The sequence below is a fragment of the Dasypus novemcinctus genome, chromosome 27, assembly GCF_030445035.2.
Source record: "Dasypus novemcinctus isolate mDasNov1 chromosome 27, mDasNov1.1.hap2, whole genome shotgun sequence".
Taxonomy (NCBI): domain Eukaryota; kingdom Metazoa; phylum Chordata; class Mammalia; order Cingulata; family Dasypodidae; genus Dasypus; species Dasypus novemcinctus.
In genome coordinates, this window is record NC_080699.1 from 1601535 (window position 1) to 1614772 (window position 13238).

The window sequence follows — 13238 nt, forward strand, 5'->3', positions numbered from 1 at the left end:
ACGTTCAAGCGACGGCGCTTCCACGCGGGGCAGGAGCTCGTCTCCCTCGCGCTCAGCTCGTCCGTCTGCCTCGCTCCCCCACCTTCCTTCTCCCTTCACTGGTTCTCTTCGGTCGCCGTGGCGGGTTCCTGGGCGTGGGGTTGACGGGAGCCTGCCCGTGTCACCGCTCTGCCGTGCTCACAGCGCGGCCGGTGGCTGCCCGCGGCAGAGCAGCCTCACATCGGGGCCGGGCACGGAGCCCTGCTCGGTGGCGGCGGGCGCTAGTCTTGCGCGCTTGCCCTCCGCCCTCCGCCCGGGTCTGACATCTGCCCTGTTGCTCTGCCCAGGCAGTCGGGGCTGCTCTCCAGGGAGCGGACGCGCCTTGTACCAGCGGCGAGGGCGGCACAGAGCCCACTCCCCTCGCACCCTGGCACGCGTTCGCCTGCGCCCCGGCAGCGCCGTGCGTGGACTGCTCTCCCGACAGCCAGGCCGTGCGCGTTAGCGGTCAGTGTTCTCGCTGTGTACGAGCCTCGTGACCCAGCAAAGCGGTGTACGCGGAGGACGAGGGCCGTGCCCTGGCAGTCGGGAGGGGCCGACTCCGGCCCCTCTGCCCGCTGTGCACATGGCCCTCAGACGCAGAGCCGGGAGGGGTCAACTCGGGGAGGGGGCGGGGCTGCCGCTGGGGGCTCCGAGGGTCCTCGCCCGTCCCTCCACGTGGTGGGCCCTGCTTGCAGGCGCCCTTCCTCAGGCAGAAGACCCTCGCTAGACCTCCGGGCCCACCCGAGTGAAACCCTGAAGACGGCAGCACCCCAGGGCGTTTATCTTGACACCCTATTTTAGGGTTGACTTTGGAGCGTCGCCTGGGTGAGGTTAGAGCTCTCCCAAACTGAGAGGGTAGGCGGCCAGAGGGTAGAGGCCAGAGGGTCAAGCGTGGAGGCCGGAGGGTGGAGGCTGGAGGCTGGAGGCCGGAGGCTTTGGTCCAGTGGGGCCTTTGGAGCCCCCTGTGGGCAGGGAGCGGGGCGCTGACCAGCCCAGGCTCTGCTGCGGCCTCACTTGGTGCTGGCGCACGTCGGGGTCCCTTGCTACGGGTCAAAGTAAAGGCTGCGCGGCCTGGGAAGTGGCTCCAGGCAGCGGGTGGGGCAGGGGTCTGCTTCCCACCACTTCTCAGGGGGACAAGGCTCCACTGACAACAGCAAATGCTTAGAGACACCTTGACCTCGAGGGGCGCAGGGGTTGGGCCAGGAAAGGACGTGTCCAAGGATGGGGTTGGGGGCTGCTCTGGGCAGTTGGGGCATGCCCTAGCAGGCTGCCCCTCAGAAGGCTGCAGCCTCTGGCCTGCTCCGCCACACCCGCCAGCGCAGGCGGTTGCTTTCCCAGGGGCCCCGGGTTCCCAGGATGTCTTAATGGTGAGAATGCAAACGGAGACGGCTCTCCCAGCGCTCTGTGTCGGTGCTTTCCCCTTTTCCCCCTTTCTGAGAGGAGGACGGCCCTCTGCACCCTGGGGGGAGGCCAGGCCAGCCCGCCTCTGCCCCCTGTAGCCTGCCCCTGGGAAGGGGATGGCCTCGTCTTCAGGGCCAGGCCGATTACAGTAGATTCTCCCATTTGGTTTTTTCTAGCATCTATGTGCAGCCCTCCAGAAAGAACCTTTTAATGAATCCTTCAAACCACCTGGGCAGGATGACGCTTTATTACCATTTCACAGATGAGGAGACTGAGGCTCAAGGTGGCCCCAGCCGGGAGGAGCTAGGAGCCAAAAAGGGCGAGCGAGGAGCCGTGCCTCACCGCGGCCGCGCTGCCTCTGACGGGACGGCAGCCGCTTAGGTGCTGCGTCTTGGCCCTCTGCTCTGGCCAGGGTGCGCGGTGTGGGATGCCCACTCGGGGCCGCCGCTCCTCCTGGGGGCCAAGGAGCAGGAGAGAGCCCAGGCGCCTGGGGTTGCCGTGAGCAGGGGGGCAGGTGCGTTCCCTGTCCGCAGCCGCAGAAGACGTTCACGAGCACGGCCGCGTCGCCCTGGCTCCCCAGAGCTCCCTAGGGTGTCTGAGTCTAGAACTCGCAGGCCCTGTCGCGGGGCAGGGAGAGGCTTTGGCCTCGCGTGAAGAGGTGCCGCGGGAATTCTGCTTTGCCCTGAGCGTGTGGTCCAGTGGTTTCTTTGCCCTGAACGTCCAGTGGTTGCTGCTGCCAAAACTGAGAGAGCGGGGCCTCATTTTACGCAGCCGCTATGTTCCAAGAACTTTTGTGTAAGTTAAAAATCACACATGATAGTGAACTCCGTTATTTAATAAGTATTTCTTATGTGAACCTACCTGCCACACAAGTTTTATAAGGCAGACACTGTAGTAACAATAAGTAAACACATTTAATCATAGAAGTAATTTTTTGAAGTTTAAATTCCCTCAGCCTTTAGTTTTCTCTGCTGCCCGTTGCGCGCCGGAGCTGCGTGGGCTGCGTGCACGTGCAGCGAGGTCCTGCGTGTGGATGTGTTGGACGTGGGCCCCCGACCCCGGGGTCTAGGTAAGAGGGTGGTCCTGTGAGAAGGGCTTCACCTGCAGGTCATGCAGCCACACGGGGGGCACCCAGCCTTCGCGGCTGCTCGCCCGGCCCTCTGCCGTCTGTCCTGGCGGGTGTGCAGGCGCTGGCGGGGGCAGGCGTGGGGGAGCCTCCTCTTTAGGCCTGCACGGCCGGCTCCTCTGCAGAGCAGGTTCCATGTCCTCTGAGAGGCCTTCACTCCTCGATGAGGAGCACGTGCCCATGGACATGGGATCCACTCCTCATTGAGGAGCACATGACCGTGGACATGGGATCCACACTCTTCAATGAAGAGCATGTGGCCATGGACATGGGATCTATACTCCTCAATGGAGCACGTGGACATGGGATCCACTCATTGAGGAGCACGTGGCTGTGGACATGGGATCCACTCCTCATTGAGGAGCACATGGCCGTGGACATGGGATCCACACTCTTCAATGAAGAGCATGTGGCCATGGACATGGAATCTATACTCCTCAATGGAGAGCACGTGGACATGGGATCCACTCATTGAGGAGCACGTGGCTGTGGACATGGGATCCACACTCTTCAGTGAAGAGCATGTGGCCACGGACATGGGGTCCCACACTCCTCAATGGAGAGCACATGGACATGGGATCCACTCCTCATTGAGGAGCATGTGGCTATGGACATGGGATTTATGCTCTTCAATGAAGAGCATGTGGACGCGGGGTCCCACGCTCAGTAACAAGCATGTGGCCATGGACATGGGGTCCCACACTCCTCATTAAGGAGCACGTGGCCACATAACGTGGGATCCACTCCTCATTGAGAAGCACGTGAACGTGGGACCCCACACTCCTCAATGAAGACCACGTGGCCATGGACGTGGGACCCCACACTCAGTAACGAGCATGTGGCCGTGGATGTGGGACCTCACGACTGTCCTCAAGGGATGGAACCTTTAACTGATGGGGCGCATCCCCCGAGTGGGCTCCCCCACGCCCCGAGCCTGCTCGCCACAGCCTTGCTTTCTGGAAGCCGGCTCCTTTCCTTGTTCTTGCTCGTTAGTCGTTGGGTTTAAAGTGTGTGCCTCAGTGTGAGCAGTGCTTGGAGGTTCGCCTCTGACTAAAGACGGGCGGAACCCGTCACCGCCTCAGGTTAAGGCGCCCTCCTGTCCTTGCGTCTTCAGCTCAGCGCCTCCCCGCCTCCCTGAGGACAGTGCTAGAACTGCGGGCCCGGGGGGTTCATTGTTAACTCTTTCTCGCCCGCGCAGACGGACAGCGCCCCTCAGCGAGGCCCCCGTGGGGTCTAAAGCTCGTGGACCCGCCGTCGGCCAAGAGCGTGAGCGCCTCCTGCCAGGCCACGCCGTCTCCAGGGCCCAGGCCTCCGGTCGCCGTGCCAACGTCTCGGTGCTGGTCTGAGGCGGAGGGGAGAGTCAGCCGGTCAGCCGGGTGCTCATGCGCGGGGGGGGGGGGGGGGGGGGGGGCCGGGGCGTGGCCCCCATAGCACACACCAACACTGCTGGTCAGCCAAAGATTCTCTATTGCTGCTTAAACGTGTGCCTTAATATTGTACATAATAAATGGATGAAATGGCAAAACGGCTCTTCTTCCCTCGTGTAGCTCTTCCCAGAGGTACACGTCCAGCCTGGGTGCACAATACAGGTTGGCTACACCTCGCGTCACGTAACATGTGCTTCCAGAAGCTTCCGGCTGCCCAACGCCGTGCGGCCCTCACCAGCCCACAGCTCTGCTCTAAGGTGGGAACGCGCCGCGCAGGCGCCGGACCTCGCCGTCCACCACCCCCGACCCCGACACAATGGGAGCCGGGCCCAGGGTGCTGCTTCCTCCGCGGGGGTGTCTGGGCGCAGCCTGCGTGACCGCCACACGCTGGGCCCCCGCGCCTGACCCGTGGCGTTTGCTGCCCTCCCAGAGGCCTCGGCCCGGCCTGGGCTGGGAGGTCGTGGCTGCTCCGTGAGGGCCTCGGGTCGCAGGGGAAAAGCTTCAGTAGGAAAGGGCAGCTGGTGGCCTGGATCCCAGTGACCGGCCCGGAGAAGAGCCCTTCCCAGGACAGGCCGCGTGAGGGCCCAGGCCCGGGATGCGGCCACTGGCAGCGGCGCAGTCCTCTCCCCACCCCCAGCCCCGGGGTGCCACGGCCTGCCTGCGCTTGGGACCCCTCGAGCGTCGGGCGCAAACCCCGCGGGTGCCGTGCCACCTTGGCTGCTGCCCGGCCACGTGGAGGGTAGGGAGCCCCCTTGGCACCTTGCTGCCCTGACCTGGGGTGCCCGCCGGAGCCCCGGTCCTGGCCTTTGTCTTCCCCGCACTGAGGAGGGCGAGAAGCCCGGAGCCACGAGCTTCCTTTCTTAAGAGAGAAGTCCTGCGCTGTCGGAGTAAAGGGTTGTCTGTCCCCGGAGAACGTTGCTGTGCTGTATTTCTGCGCTTTTGGCCAGGTGCGACGCCGCGTCTCCGACATGCCCCTTCATCTGCCCCACGCCCCGGGGCAGGCACCCCGGTACCAGGTCCAGGGAGGCCTGAGCCCCTCTCAAGGGGTCTCACCTGAAACTCCTCCCTCCCTCGAATACATGGTCGACGCGCTTGCCTTTGATTGCTCCTGGAGCTGACGGGCGACCAGCAGGCCGAGGAGACCCCCCTCCGATGGGCGTCTATAGCAAAGGCGGCTCCCGAGCCTCACGCCGCGTGACATATCATAGGGCTGACGGGCGCAAACTGGGGTTCAGTCAGCCCCTCGGAAGGCTCAGGGAGGGAATAGCTGAGGGTCGTCTTAGCAACCCCAGGAGTCAGAATTACACGTGAAAATCCCTGTGTTTCAGAAGAGGAAAGCTCGAGAGCAGTGACGGCCAGCGCAGGAAGCGAGGCACCAGACCTGGGGCTTTGGCTGTAGTTTTGTTCTTAGTGTGGCCTTAGCGTGGTCTTAGCGTGGCCTTAGCATGGTCTGTTTGCTGTTGGAGACGCGGCGGGCCTGTCCTGGGCAGCAGGCCAAGAGCCTCGCATCTGTTGTAAGGTGTGTCCTTCCTTCAGACCCACTGGACGCCTTAGCTCAGCATCCCCTGGGGGGGCCCTCCAGCCGGGGCTGCCTCGGGCCACGGCTTCCGAGAGGCTCCCCGCGAGACCCTGGACTCGGGGTCCCGAGGGGCCGGAGCAGAGTCAAGACCGGTCCCAGGAAGTCCTTGATTGTGGGTTTCCCACTGTGCTCAGAATCCACCTTTGCAGGAAATAGTAAAGGAAGTTTTACAGGCTGAAAGAGCAAGGTAGGAGAGAGAGGCTTGAGGGAGAGAATAGAAGACAAGAACAGCAGAAAGGATGCCCAGAGAGTAAAAAGACAGATGAAAATAGGATATGACATTTGAAAACCAAAGAATAAAGTGGTGGAAGTAAGTAAGGCATTTACAGTAATACCATTGAATGTGAATGGATTAAACTCCCTGATCAAAAGGTACGGATTGACAGAATAGATAAAAATCCATGTGCTACCAATAAAAGACTCACCTTAGCCCAGGGATACCAGCTGAAAGTGAAAGGTTGGAGAAAGGTAACTTCACACAAGTAGTAACCAAAAAAGAACAGAGGTAGCTATACTACTATTAGACAAAAAAGACTTTAAATGCAAAAAAAAAAGTTAGATGCAGAATGCCATGATATATTGATAAAAGGGACAATTCACCAGGAAAACATAACAGTCATAAATATCTATGCACGTAACTAGGGTGCCCCGTAATCCATGAGGCAAACTCTGGGAAACCTGAAGGGAGAAACAGGCATCTCTACAATAATCATTGGAGACTTCAACACACCACTCACATTGGATAGAATAACTAGACAGAAGATCAAGGAAACAGAACTTGAACAATGTGATAAGTGAGCTACACATAACAGACGTATACAGAACATTGCACCCCACCTCAGCTGCTCACACGTTCTTCTCATGTGCCCGTGAATCTTTCTCCAAGACAGACCACACGTTAGGGCACAATGCACCTCTCAATAAATATAAAAAGATTGAAAATATACATAGCACCTTATCATAATTGAATGAAACTGGAAATCAATAATAGGTGGAAAGAGGAAAATTTGCAAACACACAATTTGCTGAACACACATTCCTAAAGAGTGGGTCGAAGATGAAGTTGTAAGTGAAATAAATACATTGAAGCAAATGAAATGAGAACACAACTTATCAAAACTAACGGGGTTAGTCTGGAGAGGGATATTTATAGCCCTGAACCCCTGCATTAAGAAGAAGACCTAAAACCAAAAGCTTAACTGAACAACTGGAGAAACTAGAAAAACAACTCAAGCCAGTCCCAAGTCCAGCAGAAGGAAATAGAGCAGAAATAAATGAAATTGAGAAAAAAACTACAGAAAATCAGCAAAACCAGGTTCTTTGAGAAACTCACTAAATTTGACAAACCCCTAGCTAGACTAAGAAAGAATAAAAGAGGAAAGATGCAAATAAAATCAGAAGTGAAAGGGGTAAAGTTACGACTGACCCTACAGAAATAAAAAGGGTCACAAGAGGATATTATGAGAAATTATATTTAAAAGCCTAGACAGGGAAACGGACTTGGCCCAGTGGTTACGGCATCCGCCTACCACATGGGAGGTCCGCGGTTCAAACCCCGGGCCTCCTTGACCCATGTGGAGCTGGCCCATGCGCAGTGCTGATGCACGCAAAGAGTGCCGCGCCACGCAGGGGTGTCCCCCGTGTATGGGAGCCCCACGCGCAAGGAGTGCGCCCGTGAGGAGAGCCGCCCAGCGTGAAAAGAAAGTGCAGCCTGCCCAGGAATGGCGCCACACACACTTCCCGTGCCGCTGACAACAACAGAAGCAGACAAAGAAACAAGACGCAGCAAAGAGACACAGAGAACAGACAAGGGGGGGGGGGAATTAAATAAAAATAAATCTTTAAAAAAATAAAAAATAAAAGCCTAGATGAAATGAACAGATTCCTAAAAATGCAGAAACAGCCTACATGGATGACAAGAAATACAAGAACTTAAAAAACCAATCATATTTAAAGAAATTAAATCAGTTATCGAAAATCTCCCAACAAAGAAAAGTGCAGGACCGTCAAATGGCTTTATAGGTGAATTCTACCAAGCATTTTGAGAAGAATTAACAATCCTGTATAAATTCTTCCAAAAAATGGAAGAGGAGGGGAAATTATCCACATTTCATAAAGCCAACATCACCCTAATACCAAAGCCAGATAAATATACTACAAGAAAATAAAATTACAGACCAATCTCTTTAATGAACATAGATGCCAAAATTCTAAACAAAACAGTTGTAAATAGAATCCAACAGCATATCAAAAGACTTATACATCACAATCAAGTGGAATTCATTCATTGTATGCAAGGGTGGCCCAACTAAGAAAATTACGTAAGAAAGTGTAATACATCACATTTAAAAAATTGCAGGGGGAAAAACCACACGATCATCTCAAGCAATGCAGAAATGGGGCATTCGACAAAATCCAGCATCCTTTCTTGATAAACACTTCAAAAGATAGAAATAGAAGGAGAATTCTTAAATATAATAAAAGGCATTTATGAAAAACCCACAGCTAACATCATACTTCTTGGTGAAAGACTGAAAGTTTCCCTCTAAGATCAGGAACGAGACAAGGATGCCCACTGTTGTCATTGCGAACATGGTGCTAAAAATTTTAGCTAGGGCAATTAGACAAAAAAAAAAAAAAAAAGGCATCCAAATAGGAAAAGAGGAAGTAAAACTCTGTGGATGACATGATTCTGTCCTTAGAAAAATCTAAAATGTCTGTGGCAAAGCTACTTGAGCTAATGAGTTCAGCAAAGTGGCAGGATACAAGATCACACAAAAATCAGTAATATTTCCGTACACTAATATTGAATAATCTGAGGAGGACCTCAGGAATATTCCACTTACAATAGCAACAAAAAGACTCCAATACCTAGGAGTCAATTTAACCAAAGAAGTACAGGACCTACATGCAGAAAACTACAAAATGCTAAAAGAAATAAAGACCTAAACAAATCGAAAGACATTCCGTGTTCATGGTTTGGAATACTAAATATCGTGATGATGTCAATCCTAACCAAAATGATTTATAAAGTCAATGCAATACCAATCAAAATTCCAACAGCCTACTTGACAGAAATAGAAAAGGGAATTACAAATTTATTTGGAAGGGAGGGGAAAACGGACTTTGGCCCAGTGGTTAGGGCATCCGTCTACCACACATGGGAGGTCCGCGGTTCAAACCCCGGGCCTCCTTGACCCGTGTGGAGCTGGCCATGCGCAGCGCTGATGCGCGTAAGGAGTGCCGTGCCACGCAAGGGTGTCCCCCGCGTGGGGAAGCCCCACGCGTAAGGAGTGCACCTGTGAGGAAAGCCGCCCAGCGTGAAAAGAAAGAGCAGCCTGCCCAGGAATGGCGCCGCCCACACTTCCTGTGCCGCTGACGACAACAGAAGCGGACAAAGAAACAAGACGCAGCAAATAGACACAGAGAACAGACAACCAGGGGAGGGGGGGAAATTAAATAAATAAATAAATCTTTAAAATAAAAAAAAAAATGGAAGGGAAAGTGCACCAGAATAGCCAAAAGCATAAAAAAGAAGAGTGACACGGGAGGAATTTCACTGCTGACCTTGATACATATTACAAAGCTACTGTGGTCAAAACAGCATGTTATTGGTATAAAGATAGACACATCAATCAGTGGAATAGAAGTGAGAGTCCAGAAATAAACCATCACTTCTTCAGCCAACTGGTTTTTGACAAACCTACCAAAGACGTGTTAAAAGGACAAAATAGTCTCTTCAACAAATGGTGCTGGAGAACTGGGTATCCATAACCAAAAGAATGAAAAAGGACCCCTATCTCACTTCCTGTATAAGAATCAGCTCAAAATGAATTAAAGACCTAAATATAAAAGCCATAACCATAAAACTACTAGAAGAAAATGTAGGGAACCATCTTAAAGACCTTGTGGTAGGTGGTGATTTCTTGGACCTTACATCCAAAGCACAAGCAACAAAAGGGAAAATAAATAAGGGGAACCTCCACAAAATTAAAGTTTTGCACCCAAAGGACTTTGTTAAAAGAGTGAAAAAGCAGCCAACCAAAAGGGAAAAATATTTGGAAATCACATATCTGATAAGGGTTTACTATCCATGATATATAATGAAAGGCTACAACTTAACAAGAAAAAGACAATCCAACTAAAAAATGGGCAAAAGACTTGAAATTATCCAAAGAAGAAATACAAATGTCAAAAACACATGAAAAAAATGTTCAACCTCACTAGCAATTAGAAAACTGCAAATTAAAAGCTATAATGAGAGATCACGTCACACCTATTAGAATGGCTACTATTTAAAAGACAGAACTACAAGTGATGGAGAGGATGTGGAGAGATAGGAACACTTGTTCACTGTTGGTGGGAATGTAGAATGGTACAGCCACTGTGGAGGACTGTTTGGCAGTTCCTAAGGAAGTTGAATACAGAATTGCCGTGTGACCCTGCAATACCACTATGGGTGTATATCCAGAAGAACTGAGAGCTGTGACACGAACAGACATCTGCCCACCGATGTTCGTAGTGGCATTGTTCCTGACTGTCAAAAGCTGGAAACAACCCAGGTGTCCGTCAGCTGATGAATGGGTAAGCAGCCTGGTGTATGCACACAATGGAATATTATGCAGTGGTAAGAAGAAATGAAATTGTGAAGTATGTGACAATGTGGATGGACCTGAGGACACGATGAGGGCAGCCAACCAGAGACAAGAGGACAAGTACTGCGAGAGCCCACTTCTATGAACTAAGTACATTGTGTCATCTGCTGGAGTTCCTAACTTGAATATGGGTCACCAGAAAATAGAGTGACATTAGAGAATGGAAGACTGAGTGTTAACTTGTGCAGGATTAATAAAAAGGATGTGTTAATCTTTGGAAATGAACAGAAAAAAGCCATACAGAATGTTAATAACTAGCAGTGGTATTATGTGGGCTGGAAAGTGCTTTCAAGGAAAAGTCTAACGTCATGTATATTACTAAAAGGAAAGCTAAAAAATGTAACATGGGGCTGTAGAGCATAGCAAAATCACATGTGAAATAGAAATATGGGTAAAATTGCATATATATGACCATCTTTCTTTGAAATTGAACAAATGTATGTTACTACTATAAGATATTAATATCGGACACACAAAAAACATGCTAAGTAGAAAAAAAAACAAAAAGTACTACATATTGTAGGGTTACATTTATATAAAAAGTGAATATAAATCAATTTATAAAAATGAAGTTAGTGGATATTTAGGGCTGGGGAAGGACTGCTATGGGGTGTGTAGTTTTCCTTTTTGGAGTAATGAAATTGTTCTAAATTTTTCTGGTGATGAATACTCAACATTGTGAAAATACTAAAAGCCATTGATTAAACGCTTTGGATAGATACTGTGGTATATAAATATATCTCAATAAAACTGCTTAATAAAAAGATAATTGTGCAAGTATTGCCAGAAATAGTAGCTATGTACAGTAGGGGAAGCAGAAAGAGATTGGGAGGTAAAGAATTTTTTTGTTTGTCCGGTTTTTGTTATTACTACTGAAATAATGAAAGTGCTCTAGTAATGATTGAAGTCATGAATGCACAATTATGAGATATACCAAATGCCGTTGATTTTCCACTTTGGATGAATTGTTTGCTTTATTAATATGCATCAATAAAATTGACTCGTTTACAAGAAATCCGCTCTTGGGGCAGGGCTTGACGAGCTGGCTCCTCTGTGCTTGGCGTCACGTGGGCTCGCAGGCCGCGGTGGTGGCCCGGGGTGCGGCTGCCACTGCAAAGACTCGGCAGTGGGCAGCGGGCACGAGTGCCCCCCCTGGGTCTCAGCCACGCCCTGGGCTGTGCGGAGCCAAAAGAAGGCCAAGCCGGCGGCCCGCTGGCGCCTCCCTCCAGCCTGGCCCGTGGACCTGGCGCCTGCCCCTGCCCTGCCCCTGCCCAGCCCTGCCCCCCCCGCCCCTGCCCTGCCCCTGCCCAGCCCTGCCCCTGCCCAGTCCTGCCCCAGCCCTGCCCCTGCCCCAGCCCCTGCCCTGCCCCTGGCCCCTGCCCTGCCTGCTCCAGTCCTGCCCCTACCCCTGCCCAGCCCTGCCCCTAGCCCTGCCCCAGCCCGGCCCCAGCCCTGCCCCACTCCCGCCCCTGCCCAGCCCTGCCCTTGCTCTGCCCCTGGCCTCTGCTCAGGGGACACGTCCAGGCAGGGGTCAGCCCACTGCTGGCAAGTAACCAGGGCACCTTCTTCCTGTGGCCTGAAAAAGGGCTTTGCGGGCTCCCTAGAAGCTTCTAGAGTGCTTTCCAGGAGCGGAGAGGCCCGAGACCTCAGCTCAGGGTGACCTGCAGGTCGCCATCTCTCTGAGGAGATCACACACCCCTGGCCACTGGCCACACGGTCAGGCGGGACCGCCCTCCTCTCACCGGCCTGGCACCCCCAAGGCAGTATGGGCATTCCTGGTGCCCACGCTGCAAGCAGGCGCTCCAGCACGAGCTGGCGGGTCCTCCAGTGGCAGAGCTGGCACAGCTGGGGGGCGGGAGCTCGCACCTGCCATGTTCCTGGCACTGCTGGCCTCGGGCCACAAGAGCCAGTCCAGCCCGGGCCTGGGTGCCCCACTTCGCCCACCCAGCCCGGGAGCACTGAGGGCTACACACATGGCCCGGCCCAGCCACGCAGCCAGGTACCACGGAGCCTGTGCCACGGCCCGGCCCGGGCACGTGTGAGGCCTTCCTCCCAAACGCAGCGAGCTCGTTACCAAACCCCCTGCGCTGACGCCTCCCCTCGACGGCTGCGGGCGCTCCTGCCAGCGGGGCCTGCTCCCTGCCCGTGTTTGCCCTTTTCCTCCTCCTCTTGAGAAAACCATCAGCAGGAGGGGAGGGAGGCGGCTCCACAGCTGGGCTGCCCAGCAAGGCCGTCCGGGGGCCAGGAGGGCCCAGGCCCGCTCACCCCTCGGAAGGCGGCACTGATGCCGCTGCCTGCGGCTGCCCGCAGCTGGCGTGTTCCGGGTCTCCCACCGCCCCTGCCCTGCCTCGTCGGACCCCCGGTGGGCCTACGTGGGCGCTCGGCCTTCCCACGAGTTTGCTCCCGTCACCTTTCCTCTTTCCCACGGGGATTCGACGTGGCTGATGGAAAGGACACCCGCGCAAAATGGCTCCTGCTGTGGACCAGCAAAGCCGGGGCGTCGCGCTCACACCCCCTTCCGCTGTCCTCTCGTGAGGCGGGGGGCGGCGAGCGCGGGCATCTGGGAGCGCTTGAGATCCGGCCGCGCAGCCTCGGGCTCCACCGGGAGGTGCCCGCCGCCCGCGGGAGGCGCAGCTGAGCCCCGCAGGCCCCCCAGCAGCACCCCCGGCCCACCGCACCCCCGCGGGACCCCTGCCCACCATGACCCCGCAGGCCCCCCAGCAGCACCCCCGGCCCACCGCACCCCCGCGGGACCCCCGCCCGCCGTGACCCCACAGGCCCCCCAGCAGCACCCCCGGCCCGCCACACCCCCGCAGGCCCCCAGCCCGCCGCACCCCCGCAGGCCCCCGCCCGCTGTAACCCTGCAGGCCCCCGGCCCGCCACACCCCCACAGGCCCCCCGCCCGCTGTAACCCCGCAGGCCCCCCAGCAGCACCCCCGGCCTGCCACACCCCCGCAGGCCCCCCGGCCGCCACACCCCCGCAGGCCTGCTGTAGCTGTGCAGGCAGGCACCCAGGTGAGCCTCCGTGGAGC